The sequence below is a fragment of the Oncorhynchus nerka genome, linkage group LG19 (genome assembly GCF_034236695.1).
Source record: "Oncorhynchus nerka isolate Pitt River linkage group LG19, Oner_Uvic_2.0, whole genome shotgun sequence".
NCBI lineage: Eukaryota > Metazoa > Chordata > Actinopteri > Salmoniformes > Salmonidae > Oncorhynchus > Oncorhynchus nerka.
In genome coordinates this window covers 7,772,644-7,798,633 of record NC_088414.1, presented here as the reverse complement: position 1 = coordinate 7,798,633, position 25,990 = coordinate 7,772,644, and the positions used below count along the sequence as shown (strand labels likewise).

General features: G+C 44.2%; 1 pseudogene; it reads right to left on the bottom strand.

The window, feature by feature from the left end:
• The window catches only part of LOC115146884 (netrin receptor UNC5D-like), a 349,654-nt pseudogene that overhangs the window by 35,982 nt on the left and 287,682 nt on the right, over window positions 1-25,990 (bottom strand).

Genomic DNA, 25,990 nt, shown 5'->3' with positions numbered 1-25,990 from the left:
TGGTATGTGGACCTGTGTGTGTGCCTCTATGTATGTGGTATGTGGACCTGTGTGTGTGCCTCTATGTATGTGGTATGTGGACCTGTGGACCTGTATGTGGTATGTGGACCTGTGTGTGTGCCTCTATGTATGTGGTATGTGGACCTGTGTGTGTGCCTCTATGTATGTGGTATGTGGACCTGTGTGTGTGCCTCTATGTATGTGGTATGTGGACCTGTGTGTGTGCCTCTATGTATGTGGTATGTGGACCTGTGTGTGCCTCTATGTATGTGGACCTGTGTGTGTGCCTCTATGTATGTGGACCTGTGTGGACCTGTGTGTGTGCCTCTATGTATGTATGGTATGTGGACCTGTGTGTGTGCCTCTATGTATGTGGTATGTGGACCTGTGTGTGTGCCTCTATGTATGTGGTATGTGGACCTGTGTGTGTGCCTCTATGTATGTGGTATGTGGACCTGTGTGTGTGCCTCTATGTATGTGGTATGTGGACCTGTGTGTGTGCCTCTATGTATGTGGTATGTGGACCTGTGTGTGTGCCTCTATGTATGTGGTATGTGGACCTGTGTGTGTGCCTCTATGTATGTGGTATGTGGACCTGTGTGTGTGCCTCTATGTATGTGGTATGTGGACCTGTGTGTGTGCCTCTATGTATGTGGTATGTGGACCTGTGTGTGTGCCTCTATGTATGTGGTATGTGGACCTGTGTGTGTGCCTCTATGTGGACCTGTGTGTGTGCCTCTATGTGGACCTGTGTGTGTGCCTCTATGTATGTGGTATGTGGACCTGTGTGTGTGCCTCTATGTATGTGGTATGTGGACCTGTGTGTGTGCCTCTATGTATGTGGTATGTGGACCTGTGTGTGTGCCTCTATGTATGTGGTATGTGGACCTGTGTGTGTGCCTCTATGTATGTGGTATGTGGACCTGTGTGTGTGCCTCTATGTATGTGGTATGTGGACCTGTGTGTGTGCCTCTATGTGGTATGTGGTATGTGGTGGACCTGTGTGTGTGCCTCTATGTATGTGGTATGTGGACCTGTGTGTGTGCCTCTATGTATGTGGTATGTGGACCTGTGTGTGTGCCTCTATGTATGTGGTATGTGGACCTGTGTGTGTGCCTCTATGTATGTGGTATGGTATGTGGACCTGTGTGTGTGCCTCTATGTATGTGGTATGTGGTATGTGGACCTGTGTGTGTGCCTCTATGTATGTGGTATGTGGACCTGTGTGTGTGCCTCTATGTATGTGGTATGTGGACCTGTGTGTGTGCCTCTGTATGTATGTGGACCTGTGTGTGTGCCTCTATGTATGTGGTATGTGGACCTGTGTGTGTGCCTCTATGTATGTGGTATGTGGACCTGTGTGTGTGCCTCTATGTATGTGGTATGTGGACCTGTGTGTGTGCCTCTATGTATGTGGTATGTGGACCTGTGTGTGTGCCTCTATGTATGTGGACCTGTGTGTGTGCCTCTATGTATGTGGTATGTGGACCTGTGTGTGTGCCTCTATGTATGTGGTATGTGGACCTGTGTGTGTGCCTCTATGTATGTGGTATGTGGACCTGTGTGTGCCTCTATGTATGTGGTATGTGGACCTGTGTGTGTGCCTCTATGTATGTGGTATGTGGACCTGTGTGTGTGCCTCTATGTATGTGGTATGTGGACCTGTGTGTGTGCCTCTATGTATGTGGTATGTGGACCTGTGTGTGTGCCTCTATGTATGTGGACCTGTGTGTGTGTGTGCCTCTATGTATGTGGTATGTGGACCTGTGTGTGTGCCTCTATGTATGTGGTATGTGGACCTGTGTGTGTGCCTCTATGTATGTGGTATGTGGACCTGTGTGTGTGCCTCTATGTATGTGGTATGTGGACCTGTGTGTGTGCCTCTATGTATGTGGTATGTGGACCTGTGTGTGTGCCTCTATGTATGTGGTATGTGGACCTGTGTGTGTGCCTCTATGTATGTGGACCTGTGTGTGTGCCTCTATGTGGACCTGTGTGTGTGCCTGTATGTGGTATGTGGACCTGTGTGTGTGCCTCTATGTATGTGGTATGTGGACCTGTGTGTGTGCCTCTATGTATGTGGTATGTGGACCTGTGTGTGTGCCTCTATGTATGTGGTATGTGGACCTGTGTGTGTGCCTCTATGTATGTGGTATGTGGACCTGTGTGTGTGCCTCTATGTATGTGGTATGTGGACCTGTGTGTGTGCCTCTATGTATGTGGTATGTGGACCAGTGTGTGTGCCTCTATGTATGTGGACCTGTGTGTGTGCCTCTATGTATGTGGACCTGTGTGTGTGCCTCTATGTATGTGGTATGTGGACCTGTGTGTGTGCCTCTATGTATGTGGTATGTGGACCTGTGTGGACCTGTGTGTGTGCCTCTATGTATGTGGTATGTGGACCTGTGTGTGTGCCTCTATGTATGTGGTATGTGGACCTGTGTGTGTGCCTCTATGTATGTGGTATGTGGACCTGTGTGTGTGCCTCTATGTATGTGGTATGTGGACCTGTGTGTGTGCCTCTATGTATGTGGTATGTGGACCTGTGTGTGTGCCTCTATGTATGTGGACCTGTGTGTGTGCCTCTATGTATGTGGACCTGTGTGTGTGCCTCTATGTATGTGGTATGTGGACCTGTGTGTGTGCCTCTATGTATGTGGTATGTGGACCTGTGTGTGTGCCTCTATGTATGTGGTATGTGGACCTGTGTGTGTGCCTCTATGTATGTGGTATGTGGACCTGTGTGTGTGCCTCTATGTATGTGGTATGTGGACCTGTGTGTGTGCCTCTATGTATGTGGTATGTGGACCTGTGTGTGTGCCTCTATGTATGTGGTATGTGGACCTGTGTGTGTGCCTCTATGTATGTGGTATGTGGACCTGTGTGTGTGCCTCTATGTATGTGGTATGTGGACCTGTGTGTGTGCCTCTATGTATGTGGTATGTGGACCTGTGTGTGTGCCTCTATGTATGTGGTATGTGGACCTGTGTGTGTGCCTCTATGTATGTGGTATGTGGACCTGTGTGTGTGCCTCTATGTATGTGGACCTGTGTGTGTGCCTCTATGTATGTGGACCTGTGTGTGTGCCTCTATGTATGTGGTATGTGGACCTGTGTGTGTGCCTGTGTGTGTGCTATGTATGTGGTATGTGGACCTGTGTGTGTGCCTCTATGTGTGTGTGCCTCTATGTATGTGGATGTGGACCTGTGTGTGTGCCTCTATGTATGTGGTATGTGGACCTGTGTGTGTGCCTCTATGTATGTGGTATGTGGACCTGTGTGTGTGCCTCTATGTATGTGGTATGTGGACCTGTGTGTGTGCCTCTATGTATGTGGTATGTGGACCTGTGTGTGTGCCTCTATGTATGTGGTATGTGGACCTGTGTGTGTGCCTCTATGTATGTGGTATGTGGACCTGTGTGTGTGCCTCTATGTATGTGGTATGTGGACCTGTGTGTGTGTGCCTCTATGTATGTGGTATGTGGACCTGTGTGTGTGCCTCTATGTATGTGGTATGTGGACCTGTGTGTGTGCCTCTATGTATGTGGTATGTGGACCTGTGTGTGTGCCTCTATGTATGTGGTATGTGGACCTGTGTGTGTGCCTCTATGTATGTGGTATGTGGACCTGTGTGTGTGCCTCTATGTATGTGGTATGTGGACCTGTGTGTGTGCCTCTATGTATGTGGTATGTGGACCTGTGTGTGTGCCTCTATGTATGTGGTATGTGGACCTGTGTGTGTGCCTCTATGTATGTGGTATGTACCTGTGGACCTGTGTGGTATGTGGACCTGTGTGTGTATGTATGTGGTATGTGGACCTGTGTGTGTGCCTCTATGTATGTGGTATGTGGACCTGTGTGTGTGCCTCTATGTATGTGGTATGTGGACCTGTGTGTGTGCCTCTATGTATGTGGTATGTGGACCTGTGTGTGTGCCTCTATGTGTGTGGTATGTGGACCTGTGTGTGTGCCTCATGTATGTGGTATGTGGACCTGTGTGTGTGCCTCTATGTATGTGGTATGTGGACCTGTGTGTGTGCCTCTATGTATGTGGTATGTGGACCTGTGTGTGTGCCTCTATGTATGTGGTATGTGGACCTGTGTGTGTGCCTCTATGTATGTGGTATGTGGACCTGTGTGTGTGCCTCTATGTATGTGGTATGTGGACCTGTGTGTGTGCCTCTATGTATGTGGTATGTGGACCTGTGTGTGTGCCTCTATGTATGTGTGTGTGTGCCTCTATGGTATGTGGACCTGTGTGTGTGCCTCTATGTATGTGGTATGTGGACCTGTGTGTGTGCCTCTATGTATGTGGTATGTGGACCTGTGTGTGTGCCTCTATGTGGTATGTGGACCTGTGTGTGTGCCTCTATGTATGTGACCTGTGTGTGTGCCTCTATGTATGTGGTATGTGGACCTGTGTGTGTGCCTCTATGTATGTGGATGTGGACCTGTGTGTGTGCCTCTATGTATGTGGTATGTGGACCTGTGTGTGTGCCTCTATGTATGTGGTATGTGGACCTGTGTGTGTGTGTGGTATGTGGACCTCTATGTGTGCCTCTATGTATGTGGTATGTGGACCTGTGTGTGTGCCTCTATGTATGTGGTATGTGGACCTGTGTGTGTGCCTCTATGTATGTGGTATGTGGACCTGTGTGTGTGCCTCTATGTATGTGGTATGTGGACCTGTGTGTGTGCCTCTATGTATGTGGTATGTGGACCTGTGTGTGTGCCTCTATGTATGTGGTATGTGGACCTGTGTGTGTGGAACCTGTGTGTGTGGAAGCCTCCATGCCTGTGTATGTGCACGCTTGCGTTTGCATGTGTACATGTGTGTGTTACATTGCCCTTACGAACCACAACCCTCACCTGTATTGGGCACCACCAGCCTCCCTCCCGCGTGTCCGAACACCCCGGCCGTCCTGAGTGGGGGCCTGAATGGCGTAGACGGGGCAAGGGGGCCGAGGAGGGTCTTCTCCCTCCTTCCTCTCAGCGTCCCCTCCAACCCCACACCGCTGTAGTCGGGCGCCAGTCCCCGGGGGAAGGTCTGGGGGTGGGCTTTCTGGATGTGGTACTCGGCCCCCCTCTCTGACACGCCCAGGGACACCATGAAAGAGGAGTGAACTTTGACCTTGAGGTCGGGCAGGGGGTCGAAGCGCGAAGGCTCCTGAGAGATGAGTTCTTTATCCATGGAGTCCTGGAAGCAGATGGGGCTGGTGTAGGTCCGTGACACCGTTAGGTCCGGCTGCTGGGATGAGTTGATCAACAGGGGGTTGCCTGGAAAAGAGAGAATACATGATTGATTGATTGGTTACTGACTGATTCCTAGTTATCATCACTGATGTCCCCCAGTGGCTCTGAAAGGACTGGATTGACCAATAAATATAATCTTAAATTGCAATAAAGTGTAACTAAAAAGTGTTACTAAAACTAAACCAAACAAAAAAATATAGTGTACATAGTATAACGGAGATGTTCTGTTTCCAAAGCCAACACCTCATGTGGCCGCCTTTCCTTCCAGTTCTCTGCTGACAATGAATGGAACAAATTGCAAAAATCACTGAAGTTGGAGACTTACATCTCCCTCGCTAACTTTAAGCGTCAGCTGTCAGAGCAGCTTAGCGATCGCTGCAGCTGTACACAGACCGTCAGTAAATAGCCCATCCAACCAACCTACCTCATGCCCATATTTGTTTTTCTGCTCTTTTGCACACCAGTATTTCTACTTGCACATCCTCATCGGCACATATATCACACCGCTGTGAATTTGCTAAATTGTAATTACTTCGCCACTATTGGCCTATTTATTGCCTTACCCCCTTACTTAATTTGCACACACTATATACAGATGTTTCTATTGTGTTATTGACTGTACGTTTGTTTATCCCATGTGTAATTATGTGTTGTTTTTTTTGTCGCACTGCTTTGCTTTATCTTGGCCAGGTCGCAGTTGTAAATGAGAACTTGCTCTCAACTGGCCTAAATGGTTAAATAAAGGTGTTCTCAACTGGCCTACCTGGTGAAATAAAGGTGTTCTCAACTGGCCTACCTGGTTAAATAAAGGTGTTCTCAACTGGCCTACCTGGTGAAATAAAGGTGTTCTCAACTGGCCTACCTGGTGAAATAAAGGTGTTCTCAACTGGCCTACCTGGTGAAATAAAGGTGTTCTCAACTGGCCTACCTGGTGAAATAAAGGTGTTCTCAACTGGCCTACCTGGTTAAATAAAGGTGTTCTCAACTGGCCTACCTGGTTAAATAAAGGTGTTCTCAACTAGCCTACCTGGTTAAATAAAGGTGTTCTCAACTGGCCTACCTGGTTAAATAAAGGTGTTCTCAACTGGCCTACCTGGTTAAATAAAGGTGTTCTCAACTGGCCTACCTGGTGAAATAAAGGTGTTCTCAACTGGCCTACCTGGTGAAATAAAGGTGTTCTCAACTGGCCTACCTGGTTAAATAAAGGTGTTCTCAACTGGCCTACCTGGTTAAATAAAGGTGTTCTCAACTAGCCTACCTGGTTAAATAAAGGTGTTCTCAACTGGCCTACCTGGTTAAATAAAGGTGTTCTCAACTGGCCTACCTGGTTAAATAAAGGTGTTCTCAACTAGCCTACCTGGTTAAATAAAGGTGTTCTCAACTAGCCTACCTGGTTAAATAAAGGTGTTCTCAACTGGCCTACCTGGTTAAATAAAGGTGTTCTCAACTGGCCTACCTGGTTAAATAAAGGTGTTCTCAACTGGCCTACCAGGTTAAATAAAGGTGAAGTAATACAAATAATAAAACATGTTTTGGATCAATGCAGCCGAGTCTCTGTGTTCATGACAAAGGATATGTAGCATATGGAAAACGTAATCTATCGAACCAGGCGGATATTTGGAGCTCGATACTGTAGGACTGAGATTTAGGAAAGAGAGCCCTGGAAAGAGAAGGTCCAGAGGTTTTAGATACTGTCCCAGAAAACACATCTGCTTAACAGACTGGTTGTGTGTACAACACTTCAACATGGGTTTTAATACCATAGTATACTATAGTATTTTTGTGGGGGTAGCTGACAGCAGCATGCCAACTATTGGTTACCCATGGTTGGTGTACTGTGTACTGCGCTACTAGCGGCATCGGACACAGTTCTGATATTGGTTTGCCTGAAAGAAGAATGGTGCTGAAATCCAGGTGAAAGCTATGATACCTTATTGATGTCATCTGTTAATAAAAAAAAAAAAAGTAGATTGAACATTTATTTAACTAGGTAAGTCAGTTAAGAACAAATTATTATTTACAATGACGGCCTACCAAAAGGCCTCTTACGGGGACGGAGGCTAGGATAAAAATATATATATAGGACACAACCCACATCACAACAAGTGTCACGTTCGTTATAATTAATGTCGGACCAAGGCGCAGCTTATGTTGAGTTCCACATAATGATAAAGTGAAACTGAACAAAAACACAAAACAAATAAACAATAAACTAACAACGAACCGTGACGACAGAGATGCTACGTGCACTAACTCAAAACAATATCCCATAAACTAACAGCGAACCGTGACGACAGAGATGCTACGTGCACTAACTCAAAACAACGAACCGTGACGACAGAGATGCTACGTGCACTAACTCAAAACAATATCCCATAAACTAACAGCGAACCGTGACGACAGAGATGCTACGTGCACTAACTCAAAACAATATCCCATAACCTAACAGCGAACCGTGACGACAGAGATGCTACGTGCACTAACTCAAAACAATATCCCATAACCACAGGTGAGAAAAACAACTACTTAAATATGATCCCCAATTAGAGACAACGATTACCAGCTGCCTCTAATTGGGAATCATACACAAACACCAACATAGAAAGACAACCCTAGAACCCCACATAGAAATAATAGACTAGATAACCCCTAGTCACGCCCTGACCTACTCTACCATAGAAAATAAAGGCTTTCTATGGTCAGGACGTGACAACAAGAGAGAAACCACAACAATACACAAAGAGAGACTTAAGACAACAACATAGCATGGCAGCAACACATGACAACACAGCCTGGTAGCAACACAACATGGCAGTAGCACATGGTAGAAGCACAAAACATGATACAAACATTATTGGGCACAGACAACAGCACAAAGGCAAGAAGGTAGAGACAACTATACATCATGTGAAGCAGCCACCACTGTCAGTAAGAATGTCCATGATTGAGTGTTTGAATGAAGAGACGGTGTGTTTTTTGCAGCTCGTTCCAGTGGCTAGCTGCAGCAAACTGAAAAGAGGAGCAACCCAGTGATGTGTGTGCTTTGTGGCCCTTTAACATAATGTGACCACCAGAACGGGTATTGTATATGGAGGATGAGAGCTGCAGTAGATATCTCAGATAGGGTGAGTGAGGGTGAGTGAGGCCTTAAGACGGTTTTATAAATAAGCATAAACCAATGGCTCTTGCAACGGGTATACAGAGATAACCAGTTTACAGAGGAGTATAGAGTGCAGTGATGTGTCCTATAAGGAGCATTGGTGGCAAATCTGATGGCCGTATGGTAAAGAACATCTACGTAATCTAGCATGGGTGGGATGGTCATCTGAATCAGGGTTAGTTTGGCAGCTGAGGTGAAAGAGGAGCAATTACGATATAGGAAACCAAGTCTAGATTTAACCTTAGCCTGCAGCTTTGATATGTGCTGAGAGAAGAACAGTGTACCATCTAGACATACTCCCAAGTACATGTATGAGGTGACTTCCTCAAGCTCTAAACCCTCAAAAGGTAGTAATCACACCGGTGGGGAGAGGGGCATTCTTCTTACCAAACCACATGACCTTTGTTTTGGAGGGGTTCAGAACAAGGTTAAGGGCAGAGAAAGCTTGTTGGATACTAATAAAGCGTTGTTGTAGAGCGTTTAACACAAAATCCGGGGAGGGGCCAGCTGTCATCTGCATATAAATGGATGAGAGCTTCCTACTGCCTGAGCTATGTTGTTGATGTAAATTGAGAAGAGCGTGGGGCCTAGGATCGAGCCTTGAGGCACTCCCTTGGTGACAGGCAGTGGCTGAGACAGCAGATGTTCTAACTTTATACACTGCACTCTTTGAGAGAGTTAGTTAGCAAACTAGGCCAAACATCTCAGAAACACCAATACTCATTAGCCGGCCCACAAGAATGGAATGGTTTACCGTATAAAAAGCTTTGGCCAAGTCAATAAGAACAGCAGCACAACATTGCTTAGAATCAAGGGCAATAGTGACATCATTTAGGACCTTTAAGGTTGCAGTAACACATCCATAACCTGAGCAGAAACCAGATTGCATACCAGAGAGAATACTAGACATCAATAAAGCCATCAATAAAGCCAGTCAGTTTTTTTTTCAACACTTTTGATAAACAGGGCAAAATAGAAATGGGCCAAGAACAGTTAGGATCAGTTTAATCTCCCCCTTTAAATAATGGATGCACTGTGGCTGCCTTCCAAGCAATGGGAACCTCCCCAGAGAGAAGAGACGGGTTAAAAAGGTCAGAGATAGGCTTAGCGATGATAAGGGCTGAAACCTCAAAGAAGAGAGGATGTAAACTATCTGACCCAGATGTTTTTTTGGGGGTCAAGTTTAAGGTGCTCCTTTAGCACCTCCGACTCAGTGACCGCCTGTAGGGAGAAACTTTGTAGCGGAGCAGGGGAATAAGAGGGAGGAGCATCGGGGCTAGTCGCATTAGAAGGGTGATGGTGATGAGGAAATGTTGGGCGGACAATGAGGCATGGCTGATTCAAATAGGAATCCTGACTTAATGAAGTGGTGATTAAAGAGCTCAGCCATGTGCTCCTTGTCAGTAACAACCACATCATCAACATTAAGGGACATGGCCTCCCGAGTGGTGCAGTGGACAAAATATTTAAGTGCCTTTGAACGGGGTATGGCAGTAGGTGCCAGGCACACCAGTTTGATTGTGTAAAGAACTGCAATTCTGCTACGTTTTTCATGCTCAACAGTTTCCTGTGTGTATCAAGAATGGTCCACCACCCAAAGCACATCCAGCCAACTTGACACTGTGGGAAGCATTGGAGTCAACATTAGCCGGCATCCCTGTGGAATGCTTTCAACACCAAGTAGATTCCATGCTCCCAACGAATTGAGGCTGTTCTAATGGAAAAAGGGAGCGCAACTCAATATTAGGAAGGTGTTATGTTTTGTAGACTCAGTGTATAGCGGCCGTTTTACAGGCTCCTGTTTTTTTGTGGTGATCGTAACTTTTTTGAACATTCCAGCCGGTGTCTATTCCACAAGTTACCACCGGCTAAATCTAAGACGTTGAAATGCCTATTTACTCTGTTCCATCTGACTGCGCAATCCACTGTCTCATCAGCCTAGCCAGGCAATTTATAAACTTGATCTCCACTATAAAAAGCATCTAGACATGATCTCACATTTCTTTAAGACCAACATTTAGTTTTCAACAGTGGAGATATTTATGCATCTTGCTGCTCGTCTCTCCTGCATTTGCAACATTGTTTCAATATTCAAATTCAATCTCCAGCTGTCCCATAGTAATGAACGTGTCGGGAGTCGGGACGAGGCAGATAGGCAGGCAGCGTTTCTCAGTCAGTCTAAATCATGAATCAGCTGGCATCATTTTTATGGATATATACAAAGAAATGTCAGTTGAAAAAAAGGTTAAACGAAACCAAGTGCAGCTAGTTTGCTGTCTTTCCAGCTTCAGTTTGAAACTGTGTTGTTGGCTAGCTCCTCTGAACGACAGTGTTGTGACGAGAAAGCACATTTTCTATGCCAGCCAAATACATGTCACTAGAAAACAGCTTAAACAAATGCAAATGCAGCTACTGATGTTATTCTGGCTGCACTGTTTGACTGTAAGTTAGCCATTGTTGGCTAGCTAGCAAGCAAGGGAAAATAACATTACCAGCCAGCATGGCAATGGAAAAGAACATTACCAGCCAGCATGGCAAGGGATAAGAACATTACCAGCCAGCATGGCAAGGGATAAGAACATTACCAGCCAGCATGGCAAGGGATAAGAACATTACCAGCCAGCATGGCAATGGAACATTTAGAACGGACGGCTGTCCATAGATACAGAACAAAAAGACTGAACGACTGAGTTGTGTCTGGCAACCGAGCTGATAGAATGAATTACCAGCCGGCTTGGGTAGCAACCCTAGATTTGTGTCGGGCATATATCTTGTAGAAGGATGACATAGTATGAATAAATTCATCAAAATAATGTTTTTAATGAAAATATGTCAATCATTATTTGAATATGTTGGTAACCTGTTTGTATAAAAGTGATAATGCCATTGAAGCTGGTGTTTGGAAGATATATTGGCACGGTTCGTCTTGGGCCTAACAACACCCAATATATCCTCCAAACACCGGCTTCTCTGGCATTATCACTTAAATGTACAATCACTGGAGAACTAATTGGATGAGCTCCGTTCGAGACTATCTTATCAACGGAACCTGAAGAACTGTAATATCTTATATTTCTTGGAAACTTGGCTGAACAAAGACATGGATAATGTACAACTAGCTGGTTTTTCAATGCATCATTAGGACAGAACAGTAGTGATGGTGTCACGCCCTGACCTTAGAGAGCCTTTTTTATTCTCTATTTGATTAGGTCAGGGTGTGACTTGGGTGGGGCAAATCTATGTGTTCTATTTCTTTGTTGGCCGGGTATGGTTCCCAATCAGAGGTAGCTGTCTATCGTTGTCTCTGATTGGGGATCATACTTAGGCAGCCTGTATTCCACCTAAATTTGTGGGATCTTGATTTTATATAGGTGCTGTGTAACTTTACGTTAATTTTGTATTTTGTTGTTTTTCGGTGCTCATTTTAAATAAAGTAAGATGTTCGCCTACCACGCTGCACCCTGGTCTCCTCATTCTAACGAACGTAACAGAAGATCCCACCACAAACGGACCAAGCAGTGTGGCCAGGAGGAGCAGACATCCTGGACATGGGGGGATATCTTGGATGGTAAGGGATCCTGGACGGGAGGAGATCCTGGCAGGAAGGGATCACCTTCCATGGGAGCAGACGGAGGCAGCGAGGGAGGAACAACAACGACACCGGGGTTCGCGTCCACAAAGACAGACCAAAGGACAGCCCCCCCAAAATTAGGGGGGCACACGGGGTGGTCGGCGGTACCGAGGTGTGACCCAGAGACAACCTGGGAGGAGGTAGAGAGGTGGTCGGTCGACCTAGGGAGAGTGCCAGGATTCAATAGAACAGTGCGAGGAGGGATACCGGAGAACGGAGTTGGCAAGGAGTATGCGGCAACGTAGGCATTTGGAGGAGCGTGTCACCAGTCCAGTGCAATCTGTGCCGGTCCCACGCATCAGGCCTCCAGTGCGCCTCCCCAGTCCAGTACGTCCTGTGTCTCCTCCTCGTACTCGCACTGAAGTACGTGTCCCCAGTCCGGTACGTCCTGTGCTACCTCCCCGCACTCGCCCTGAGGTCCGTGTCACCAGCCCAGTGCCACCTGTACCGGTCCCACGCATCAGGCCTCCAGTGTGCTTCCTCAGTCCAGTACGTCCTGTGCTACCTCCCCGCACTCACCCTGAGGTGCGTGTCACCAGCCCAGTGTCATCTGTACCGGTCCCACGCACCAAGCTTCCGGCGACAGTTCCCAGTCCAGAGCTTCCGGTGACAGTTCCCAGTCCAGAGCTTCCGGTGACGTTTCACAGTCCGGAACCTCCAACGACGGTTCAAGGTCCGGAACCTCCAACGACGGTCCACGGTCCGGAACCTACAACGGTACACGGTCCGGAACCTCCAACGACGGTACACGGTCCGGAACCTTCTGAGACGGTCCAGGGTCTGGAACCTTCTGAGATGGTCCACGGTCTGGAGCCTCCTGAGACGGTCCAAAGCCTCCAGTGGTGATCCATGGCCCGAAGCCTCCAGGGATGATCCATGGCACAAAGCCTCCAGTGATGATTCATGGCCCGAAGTCTGCAGTGATGATCCATGGCCCGGAGCCTGCAGTGATGATCCATGACCCGAAGCCTCCATTGATGATCCACGGTCCGGAGCCTCCGGCGACGATCCACGGTCCGGTTCTACGGAAGTGGAGGGATCAGCGAACGGAGCGGGGTCTACATCCCGAACCCGGACCCGGGTGGGCAAATCTATGTGTTTTATTTCTTTGTTGGCCGGGTATGGTTCCCAATCTTAGAGGCTGCTGTCTATCATTGTCTCTGATTGGGGATCATACTTAGGCAGCTTGTTTTCCACCTTAGATTGTGGGATCTTGATTTTGTATAGGTGCTGTGTAGCCTGCAGAACTTAATGTTTGTTTTGTATTTTGTTGTTTTTCGGTGTTCATTTTAAATAAAGATGTTCGCCTACCACGCTGCACCTTGGTCTCCTCAGTCTAACGAACGTAACAGATGGGTAAGCTCAAGGGGGTGGTGTGCGTCTTTGTTAACAACAGCTGGTGCGCAATCTCTAATATGAAGGAGTCGATTGACGCACACGTGTCACATGGTGACGTTATTTTGAATATTGAATAGCTCCATGTGTATTTATGCAAGAATGACCATTTCTTGTAGTCGCTGCAGGTCAATCCCCTAAAGTTTGCGCCTATTCCATAACACAGAGCTTGTGAAAGCAGCCCTTTTCTACACATGAGAGAATCCGGACGAGAAAATTGTCACGAAATCATCTGTAAAAACTAAACCGTGTGAGTTACAAACTAATATGTCACCAATATTGAAATAGTGTTTAATCTCACGACAGTTTTGGTGGTTGGCTCTACGACATCTCCAGACCGAACAGTTGGAGATACAAAATAATATGTAACCAATACCGAACATGAAGGGGTCAGTTATTCTGCTGTACGATGCACACAAGTTTCATGGGAGTCGTCTGAAGGTAACCCAGTACCAGGCTGTAAAAGTGCATAGAGGGTAAAATTAGTTTTCTTATATCTCTCAGATATGTGACAGATACTTCAAAACCTTGTTCCTTATGATACATTTTTTGACTGTCTGTTTTACCTTTTATGAACATGTTATTCAACACGTTTCTATGGGCTACAGTGGTAAAGGCCAAATTCAATGTTTCATCAGACACTATTTTTTATTTTTTATTTACACTTACAGGGGTCCTAAAATTTGAATGAAAATAGCTAAATGCTACATTTTATGATCATCTTAAAGCAATTCATTATGTTAGCTTAGTAGATATTGCAATCTAAGGGCTTAGGCCTAAAGGGAGTCTCGAGGTTCTGCACACCTGAGTTAGAATACCTCATGATAAGCTGTAGACCATACTATTTACCAAGAGAGTTCATGTATATTTTCCATTCATCACCACAAACCGATACTGGCACTAAGACCGCTCTCAACGAGCTGTATAGGGCGATAAGCAAACAAGAAAATGCTCATCCAGAGGCGAGGCGTCTAGCGACCAGTGATTGTAATGCAGGAAAACTGAAATCCGGCCTAGCGTCGTCCGTGTTAGGCCGGTAGGGATATCCTTGTCTTATCACGCACTAGCAACCCCTGTGGCGGGCTGGGTGCAGCGCACGCCGACCAGGTCGCTAGGCGCACAGTGCTTCCTCTGACACATTGGTGCGGCTGGCTTCCAGGTTGGATGAGCGCTGTGGTAAGAAGCAGTGCGGCTTGGTTGGGTTGTGTTTCGGAGGACGCATGACTCTCAACCTTCGTCTCTCCCGAGCTCATATGGGAGATGTAGCGATGAGACAAGACAGTAACTACTAACAATTGGATACTACGAGAAGAAAGGGGGGTAAAAATAATATATATATTATTTAAATAATACCAAAAATATAACTGAAAATCCAGTGTTTCTATGTCATTTTCTGTTTATTTTCAGTCTTCTACTATTTTTTAAAACTATTTTCTACATTGTAGAATAATAGTGAAGACAGTGAAGAACTATGAAATAACACATGGAATCATGTAGTACCCAAAATATATTTTATATTTGAGATTCTTCAAATAGCCACCCTTTGCGTTGATGACAGCTTTGCACATTCTTGGCATTCTCTCAACCAGCTTAATGAGGTAGTCACCTGGAATGCATTTCAATTAACCAATTAATATGTGAGTTCCAAATATCTCTAACTGTCGCCCCCAGTTATTTTATGCACGTGATGTTAGAACGTTCTCTCCATTCCGGAATGTGATTGTTACGCAACAGTACATTTAATCCACGCTGCCCTCAAACCAAGGCACACAGCCTGTTTTTATTTATATGCTTTTTTCAACTTGTCAATTTCAAATTATTTTCTTAAAACAGTTTGAATTGAGGTGTGTTCCGCCTCCTCATTCATTCACATCAAAGTAGTCATTTTTACTTTTGCGGACCAATTCATTTTTTAGACATTTCTGACCGGGACAAAATTCCCCAAGCACTTCCCAATTGTTTGTGCAGTTCAAGTCTGCAGACATTTGCGCATCTCCCGTCCTGCACACACGTGTTCACATCTTCCATCTGTTGCCTGCACCGCAGTCATAGTTGTTTTCATTACTCATTGTCAGAATTTGTAAAAATCTCCAGAATTTCCGCATTTGTGAGCTGTCTCCTTTTGAAAGACATTGCTAATGATACAGCTTAGCTCACTAGCTACATTTATAAACAACAACACTGAATGGCTCAGAGTGGGAGTGGGAGTTTATGTGATTAACTGACGGCACGTGCAACTTGTATCAATAAATCACTACCAGAAATGTTTTGTGTGGTAATTATTGATATATTTACTGTTTTATTCACATTTTCAAGTACCGATGATAAATCATGCATTCCGATTCTTGCGTAGATTGTAATGGGCACATATTATGTGTGTAAAATACTTTTTTGAAGGTTGTACTGATTATGATGAGCTAAGCTAATTCCAGCTATGTTTGGAGCCATGTTTGTTGACATGCAATGTATTCTGGGTTTCACGTAATCGTCTGTCAGACCAATGATGTCATAACAAAATGAGGTGAGTAATGGTTCCCTCATTTTTTGAAACCTTCAGGAAGTGAATGGTGGGATGTGAACGATGGTAGACGACACACCCCTACAACATGCATACTATAAACAGACAAAACTCATCTTGTCTTATTATCTAGCATGGCGGCTCGCTGAAACTAATCATCGTCGGATTTCTTCCAATTTCTAGAAAGTGTTACTCAATTATTTCGATCAATGGTGAGCTCACCTGTGATTAATTATAAATAGTAATTGCTATTAGCTCATTCATATTGTAGTTTATGTCAGCCGAAATGATAAAAATATGACCACTTGTGTTGCGTCAATCTTTCCTTAGTTAGCACCTGGACAAATGTAGCCTACATTTGGATGATTGTGTTATGCTATAGATACTTCTGTGAATATCTGAACATTGTATCCAAAAACAAACTTCTCACATTCTGGACATAACTTTGTAAGGACTGTGCTTGTGTAAATAGTTTCTGAAAAAACAGTGTGGCCAGCTCAAACGCTGATTGTTGCGTCAATCGAAACTGGCCGTTCTAAATAAGCGTTCTAATCACACGGGTGTGATCGTACGCTTCAGGGACCACTGTAGAATGTTCACACCTGTGTGAAGGTACGTGTGAAAGGGTGTGCCTTGTTAACCTCTCTAGGGTATGTGGGATGCTAGCGTCCCATCTGGCCAACATCCAGTGAGATTGCAGAGCGCCAAATTCAAATCCAGAAATACTCATTATAAAAATTCAGAAAACAAAACATATTTTACATAGGTTTAAAGATGAACTTCTTGTGAATCCAACCACGGTGTCAGATTTAAAAAATGCTTACGGCGACAGCATGCCTTCCGATAATTTGAGAGCATAGCCCAGTTGACAAATCATTACAAACAGTAACCAGCCAAGCAGAAGAGTTACAAAACTCAGAAATAGAGATAAAATGAATCCCTTACATTTGATGATATTCATATGGTTGCACTCAGAAGACATTCATTTACTCAATAATTGTTATTTTTGTTCGATGAAGTCTCTTTATATCCAAAAACCTCAATTTTGTTTGCGCACTTTCTTCAGTAATCCACAGGCTCAAACGCAGTCAAAACAGGCAGACAAAAAAATCCAAATTGTATCCGTAAAGTTCATAGAAACATGTCAAACGATGTTTATATTCAACCTCAGGTTGTTTTTTAGCCTAAATGATCTATAATATTTCAACCGGACAATAACGTTGTCAATATAAAAGATAAACAAGAAATGTACTCTCTCGGGTTTGCGCATGAAAATGCTCTGTGACACGTCAGGGTCCACTCATTTAGACTGGTCCTACTCCCTCATTTATCAGAATAAAAGCCTGGAACAATTTCTAAAGACTGTTGACATCTAGTGGAAGGCATAGGAACTGCAATTTGAGTCCTAAGTCAATGGATACTGTAATGGCATTAAATAGAAAACTACAAAACCAACAAAAAAAACGTATTCCTGAATGAATTATTCTCAGGTTTTCGCCTAACAAATCAGTTCTGTTATACTCACAGACACTATTTTAACAGTTTTGGGAACTTTAGAGTGTTTTCTATCCGTATCTACCAGTTATACGCATATCATCTCTTCTGGGCCCAAGTAGCAGGCCGTTTACTTTGGGCATTCTTTTCATCCAAAATTCCGAATGCTGCCCCCTACCCTAGAGAAGTTAAAAGTAAATGCGTTTGAGCCAATCAGTTGTGTTGTGACAAGGTAGGGTTGATATACAGTAGATAGCCTTATTTGGTAAAAGACCAAGTCCATATTACGGCAAGAACATCTCAAATAAGCAAAGAGAAACAACAGTCCATCATTACTTTAAGACATGGTCAGTCAATACGGAAAATGTCAAGAACTTGATGAAAATGTCAAGTCCCTGTGCCCAAGAACGCCAAAGTAACTTGTCTAAATTACTATCGGCCCATAGCACTCACATCTGTAGCCATGAAATGCTTTGAAAGTGTAGTCATGGCTTACATCAACGCCATCATCCTAGACACATTGGATTCACTCCAATTTGCATATCGCCCCAACAGATCCACAGATGATGCAATCTCTATTGCACTCCACACTTCTCTTTTCCACTTTGCAAAAGGAAAACCTACGTGAGAATGCTGTTCATTGTCTACAGCTCAGCGTTCAACACCATAGTGCTCTCCACTCATCACTAAGCTAAGGACCCTGGGACTGAACACCTCCAACTGGATCCTGGACTTCCTGACGGGACACCCTCAGGTGGTGATGGGTAGGCAACAACAACAACGATTCTGTAATGACTTCCATAAGTTGAATGCTATTTTGGAATTTGATGCTTATCCCATGCCGAAAATAGATGAGTTGATTGAAAGACTGGGAAGTGCCCAGTTCATCAGTACACTTGATCTAACCAAGGGGTATTGTCAGGTTCCTCTGACCCCGGCAGCTCTCGAGAAGACGGCATTCTCCACTCCAGACGGGCTGTTCCAATATGTGAGACTGCCCTTTGGACTTCATGGAGCCCCTGCAATGTGTCAAAGTCTGATGGACCGCAATTTGCGGCCACATCAATCGTATGCTGCAGCCTAGCTGGACGATGTGATAATCCACAGTCACGTGGGAAGAGCACCTAATACGACTAACTGTGTACTAACGACCTTCGACAAGCAGGACTCACAGCCAACCCAAAGAAATGCATGCTGGGGTTAAGTGAAGCAAGAATCTGGGCTATTCCATAGGGCTAGGGTTGATCAAACCACAAGAGAAGAAGGTTGCTGCGATCCAGGATTGGCCTCAACCAGTGAACAAGAAACAGGTAAGGGCTTTCCTGGGAATAACTGGTTGTTACAGACGTTTGATAAATCATTGCAGGACCCCTGTGTGACCTGACCCGGAAGGCCAAACTTGCCATGGTACAGTGGAACACTGCGGCCGAAGAGGTAATTCAGAAATTGACAACGGTCTTATGCATGGCCTGTGTTGTATTCAATCAGAGGTTTCTAGAAACGGACAGCAATGGGAAGAATTCCCCAGAGGCAGGACTATGGACAGCTCAGGGGAAACTGCCAGACTGCAGCAGAACAGCCACACCTGTCTCCAGTTGTAATTAGAGACTAAATGGCAGACAGGTGAAACCAATCAGGGGCCTCTACTTAACTGCGCCCTGGGTTTGCGTTCTTGGTCTGTCCCTTGACCCCGGCAGGTGAACGAGGAGGAGGCTATTGGAGCGACTGAACATAAAGGTGGAGAACGAGGTTTACCGGAATAAGGGAACTGAAGATTTCAACACGGAGTGAACCCCCAAAGACGCAGAGTGGTGGACCTTCCACTGCTGACAACGTATTTACTTTGAGTTTTGTATATCAGGAACACTGCTGGTACCTGATTAAAAAAATAACCATGTAAACCCTTCCCGTGGACTGATGGTGTGTTTGTATGCGTAAACCCTGTCCTACCAAGAGCATGGTGCCGAAACTGCCACACCATGTACAACCATTTATCTAACTAGTTGGTCATCTACATGTTGCTAGGTATTCATATACTTCAGTGGGGGCGGCAGAGGTGAGGATTGCTCATAATGTTTGTATTGGAGTAAATGGAATGTGATTTCCATGTGGTTCATACCAATCCATTGACTCCATTCCAGCCATTATTATGAGCCCTCCTCCCCTCCGCAGCCTCCACTGATATAGTTTTGTCTGTCATATTGAGGTATCTAGCTATAAGTTAATCTTGACCAGTCAAATGGATCGGTGTAAGCAATTATGGTAATTGAAAATGCCCTTTAACTAGGTGTCTTCGCCAGACAGACAGTGTGGAAGACCGACAGAAAGACAGCAGTGCAAATGTACTTAGACTTGAGTATTTCAACAACTCTTCTCTTCCAACTTGTTGGACAATCCCACGTACCTACGAGGGAAGGATGGCCAGCCAGACAGGAGGGTGATTTTTACTAAGGAGGAGAAGGGGGGCCGTGCTGACTGACACATGCTGGCCATTTTGGAGTGAAGCGCATGATTGCCAAAATCAACATACACTTATTCTGACAGGGAATTGTGGACAGCTGGGCAATTGAAATAACCTTTTGTTTTATTAAACATTCTATATCTGACATTATGATTTCAATTAATGTTATATCAGAGAGCACACAATGTTTCAATTTGACACTTTTTTGCTTAAATGTCTTGCTTGTCAGAAGTTTGAGAGGGCGACGACTGTGGCACCGGAATTGAAGCCCATCAAAGTTGTTTCACCATGTGCCATGATCGGTAAGTGTCCCAATTCAAATTTTGCCCTGATAAGTCATTTGTAATGGTTGCTTTATTTGACCACAGCAGAGTTCAATATTATTGTGTGTATCCTTACAAATATCAAAATCTACATTCTGTATGACACAGAAAAGGATAAAGTCATCTCTCTAACACATTAAATGTTAGGGGTGGACCTCATCGGACACGTCACGAAATCTAGGAATGGCAACAGCTGGTGTCTGATGGCGACCGATCACTTTACCAAGTGGATGGAGGCAATACCCATTAAGGTCAGTAAAGGAGGAGTACATGCTTAACTCTATATTCCCAATACCCATTAAGGTCAGTAAAGGAGGAGTACATGCTTAACTCTATATTCCCAATACCCATTAAGGTCAGTAAAGGAGGAGTACGTGCTTAACTCTATATTCCCAATACCCATTAAGGTCAGTAAAGGAGGAGTACGTGCTTAACTCTATATTCCCTTCTGTAACCCATTAAGGTCAGTAAAGGAGGAGTACGTGCTTAACTCTATATTCCCAATACCCATTAAGGTCAGTAAAGGAGGAGTACGTGCTTAACTCTATATTCCCAATACCCATTAAGGTCAGTAAAGGAGGAGTACATGCTTAACTCTATATTCCCAATACCCATTAAGGTCAGTAAAGGAGGAGTACGTGCTTAACTCTATATTCCCTTCTGTAACCCATTAAGGTCAGTAAAGGAGGAGTACGTGCTTAACTCTATATTCCCAATACCCATTAAGGTCAGTAAAGGAGGAGTACATGCTTAACTCTATATTCCCAATACCCATTAAGGTCAGTAAAGGAGGAGTACGTGCTTAACTCTATATTCCCTTCTGTAACCCATTAAGGTCAGTAAAGGAGGAGTACGTGCTTAACTCTATATTCCCAATACCCATTAAGGTCAGTAAAGGAGGAGTACATGCTTAACTCTATATTCCCAATACCCATTAAGGTCAGTAAAGGAGGAGTACATGCTTAACTCTATATTCCCTTCTGTAACCCATTAAGGGTGCTTGGAACCAAAAATTGATTTTTGTTTTGTATGATACCCATCAAGGATTAGACTGACGAGGCCACCTCCAAGGCGATGACAGACATCTTATACACACACGGTTCTCCTGAGGTCATCTTGAGTGACCGAGGTCATGAACACTGGAACAAGGTACGGATCTTATATTATATTCAGTCACCGATGATTTATTTATTTTTACAATTAGTTTGTCTTGTTTTTCCATTGTACATAATCAAACATATTTAAATATCTTACATTGTCGCTTCCTAACCCCTCCAGGTTTGGTGAATGGATTAACTAGAGCCTCAAGACTGCCATGGGCAAGTCCCTTGATTGATAGCAGAAAGTGTGGGAGAACAACCTGAAGGTAATTCTCTTTGCACACAACAACGGCATCCAGGCCTCCACCGATTACGGACGGGAACCGCAGCCGTTGACTTGAGGTAAACAATGCAATTGTATATACAATTATTCCATATACTGAAGTCTTTCAAATGTGTGATTGACTTAGTGATGTTTGTCTATTGCTATTTTTGTCAAACGTTCTTTCAGATCACTGAAACTCCACCTGATGTGGTGGAAGTAGTCGAACCAGATCAGGGCCTTCAAGGACCACCTTCAGAAGGATGTGGAGGTTTTTGACCAGGTAAAAAATGATTTGTCTGCTGTTTAATTTATTTTCTGGCCCTCCCAAGAGATATGTAAGAAATGTATTTGTAATATGAAATGTAATTGCATTTATTCTTGTTATCAATCAAGGTGAGACTGAACATCAACAAGGTGCAGGAGAAACAGGAGAGCTACTGGAACAGAATCAAGAGTTACCAAGCGCTACTACATCCGGGTGAGTTACTTGGTTTGGAAGAAGGACAAAAGGAAGGCGAGACCTGGGAAACCTCGCTGTTCTTTCGCTCTTAGCTGCGGTCACCATCTGTTAAGGTAAATATTTAAAAAATCTACCTCTCCAAATGACTTTAGGACCATCGACTGGCCGAGCCCCCTAGGATGTATCCCATCCACCAGAACCAGTGAGTTCGGATCAGTCTGATTCTCTGTGCCCTGAGTCGGAGGGGGACCAGCTTGAGGTAGGCAATGTAACATATTGAAATATGTTTGATTATGTACAAAAGTGTTAAAGTTTCCCATTTATAACACTGCACTAATCTATCACATTTTCTCACAGTAAAGTGTAACCTGTGTGTTTGTCTGTCTCCTACCCTGTTCCCATTAACTCTGCTCCTATTCTCCACACCCTAGGAGTTCTGCCCAACACCCAGACGTGGATCCACCTGATGTCCTCCATTACCAACCACCTTCCAACTTTTCATTTACATCATCTACTGTCATTGTCATTATCTGCTAAGAGTCTTCTTGTCTATCATACTGGGCACATAATATGTGAGATACACAGATGAACTAAAAACACTGCAAACACTCAGAACAAAGAGAGCAGCAGTGCCTGGTCTTTGCAGTCTCCCTCTTCAAGTCCCCCTTCTGAGACTGGCTGCCTGTTGAGAACAAGTGACAGACAGAACCTCCCACTCACACAGCAACCACCTCCTCAATATTCCACACACCAGAATTCTGTATTTTAGTCTGATTGCCATGTGAGTGCACAACAATCTGAAAATAAATTTGTCACAACAGTACCAAAAAATATAGAAGTTTGTATTAAAATCTTAAATATTGCCAGGTTGGGTTTCACAGCTGTTTCACAGGGTGTTCATAATAGTAAGTTGTACAGCATCCTTTGGTGGTATTTACTTGTTCTACATTATTCATTGTTGTATCCTTGGACCTACAATAGAAACATATATTCATCCACAAGGGTGTACCAATGAGCTATACGAGAAAAAAATAATTATTTTCCTTCTCTCTGCATTGTTGGGAAGGATCTGAAAGTAAGCATTTCACTGTTTGCCACAATTTGTAAACAATGAAAATGTGATTTCTAGTGGTGTGCTAACTGTTAGTCATCAGTGGTACAGTGAATGTAAATTACGGCTGGAGGGCAAGTGGTTGTCACTAGTTACCACAGCCACCAAATTATGGCTAAACCCCATTTCTACAATTTATCTTAAAACATGATTTTAAACCTAACCTTAACCACACTGCTAAACTCATGCCTAACTCTTATTGGCAAACCCTGGCAACAATTGTGTTAAACAACTTCCTGGTCTCGATGACGACAATATGGAAACTGTGATGCTAAAAACACCTCACCATGACAAACGGGAAGTGCCTCAAAGTACTTGTCACTGCAATAGAGGTGTAACAAACACCCCTCCATAGCAACAACTATCTGTATAAAACTCTCCGCTAATGGCCAAGAGTGCGAAATGAGCTAATGAGATTTTTACTTGTGTGTTTGTGTGTTATAATTGAGAGATTCTTTATCTTTAGAACTTTAAGCTTTGATTCCAACTTGTGTTTGTTAGTGAGTTGGACTACTACATGAGACTTAAAGCTACTTAATAGACAGAAACTTGTGCACCAAAGCTGGGTAAATGGTTATTTAACCTTTATTTAACTAGGCAAGACAGTTAAGAAATTCTTATTTACAATGACTGCCTACAGTTTGGAATCAAACCAGGGTCTGTAGTGATGACTCTAGCACTAAGATGCAGTGCCTTAGACCGCTGCGCCACTCGGGGAGCCAAATGGTTGATCAGATGGGAAAACTGAGGATTGGTGGGACCCTAGATCAGTGATGTAAACTCAGCAAAAAAAGAAACGTCCTCTCACTGTCAACTGCGTTTATGTTCAGCAAACTTAACGTGTAAATATTTGTATGAACATAAGATTCAACAACTGAGACATAAACGGAACAAGTTCCACAGACATGACTAACAGAAATGGAATAATGTGTCCCTGAACAAAAGGGGGGTCAAAATCTAAAGTAACAGTTAGTATCTGGTGTGGCCACCAGCTGCATTAAGTACTGCAGTGCATCTCCTCCTCATGGAATGCACCAGATTTGACAGTTCCCACTCTTCCACCAAGGTACCTGCAAGTTCCCAGACATTTCTGGGGGGAATGGCCCTAGCCATCACCCTCCAATCCAACAGGTCCCAGACGTGCTCAATAGGATTGAGATCCGGACTCTTCGCTGGCCATGGCAGAACACTGCCATCCTGTCTTGCAGGAAATCACCCACAGAACGAGCAGTATGGCTGGTGGCATTGTCATGCATGAGGGTCATGTCAGGATGAGCCTGCAGGAAGGGTACCACATGAGGGAGGAGGATGTCTTCCCTGTAGCGCACAGCGTTGAGATTGCCTGCAATGACAACAAGCTCAGCCCGATGATGTTGTGACACACTGCCACAGACCATGACGGACCCTCCACCTCCAAATCGATCCCACTCCAGAGTACAGGCCTCTGTGTAACATTCGTTCGACGATAAACGCAAATCGGACAAATTGTTACCGGTGATGTCTGGTGAGGACCTGCCTTACAACAGGCCTACAAGCCCTCAGTCCAGCCTCTCTCAGCCTATTGCGGACAGTCTGAGCACTGATGGAGGGATTGTGCGTTCCTGGTGTAACGGGCAGTTGTTGTTGCCATCCTGTACCTGTCCCGCAGGTGTGATGTTCGGATGGTCCGATCCTATGCAGGTGTTGTTACACGTGGTCTGCCACTGTGAGGACGATCATCTGTCCGTCCTGTCTCCCTGTAGCGCTGTCTTAGGCGTCTCACAGTACGGACATTGCAATTTATTGCCCTGGCCACGTCTGCAGTACTCATGCCTCCTTGCAGCATGCCTAAGGCACGTTCACGCAGATGAGCAGGGACCCTGGGCATCTTTCTTTTGGTGTTTTTCAGAGTCAGTAGAAAGGCCTCTTTAGTGTCCTATGTTTTTATAACTGTGACCTTAATTGCCTACCATCTGTAAGCTGTTAGTGTCTTCACGACCGTTCCACAGGTGCATGTTCATTAATTGTTTATGGCTCATTGAACAAGCATGGGAAACAGTGTTTAAACCCTTTACAATGAAGATCTGTGAAGTTATTTGGATTTTTACAAATTATCTTTGAAAGACAGGGTCCTGAAAAAGGGACGTGGGTGAGTTTAGTTGACAAGCCACTGACAGCGTTGACAACAGATACTCGAAACGGACATATTTTTGCCTCTAAAAATAAAAGTTCAATACAAACATTTGTAAAATATGGAAAACTATACATTTGTAAATCCTTAATAAAAACATAACCATACTTACTATCAGATCTTTCAGCACTCTGACGGAGTGGACGTTAGACAAAAATCTGAGTTGATGTTTTATGTAGATTTTTCTTATCTGTGGCATACACAGTAGCAATTTAGTTTTTCTTCAGTTGCTTTATGACTCTGAAACCTAATTAAATGTAACATATTTTAACCAAAATTCATATTCTATTAGTGATTCCAATATTATTTGTTTACATCTATCAAATGTAGAGAACTTTCCAGACCATGAGTGGTCTTGTTGTGCTTTCATGTACCGAGGACATGAATAAGGGGTCCTTATGGTATAGCTGACCCTGCTCAGTCCTGATTCATTTTGGATTCTCTGAAATCTCCAGAGTCATGGAGCATAAAGGCATAAAGCCGACATGGAAATTAATATTATTGAAAGTATTTTTAAAATAATATTTTCCATATAAAATTCCCCTAAATGTACATTTTAAACTCAAATAATGCAACAGAATATTTTTTTTCAACTAGAAAAATAATGTTTCCCTGCCGGACAACGATTGTCCTGACATTCAAGCAAATTT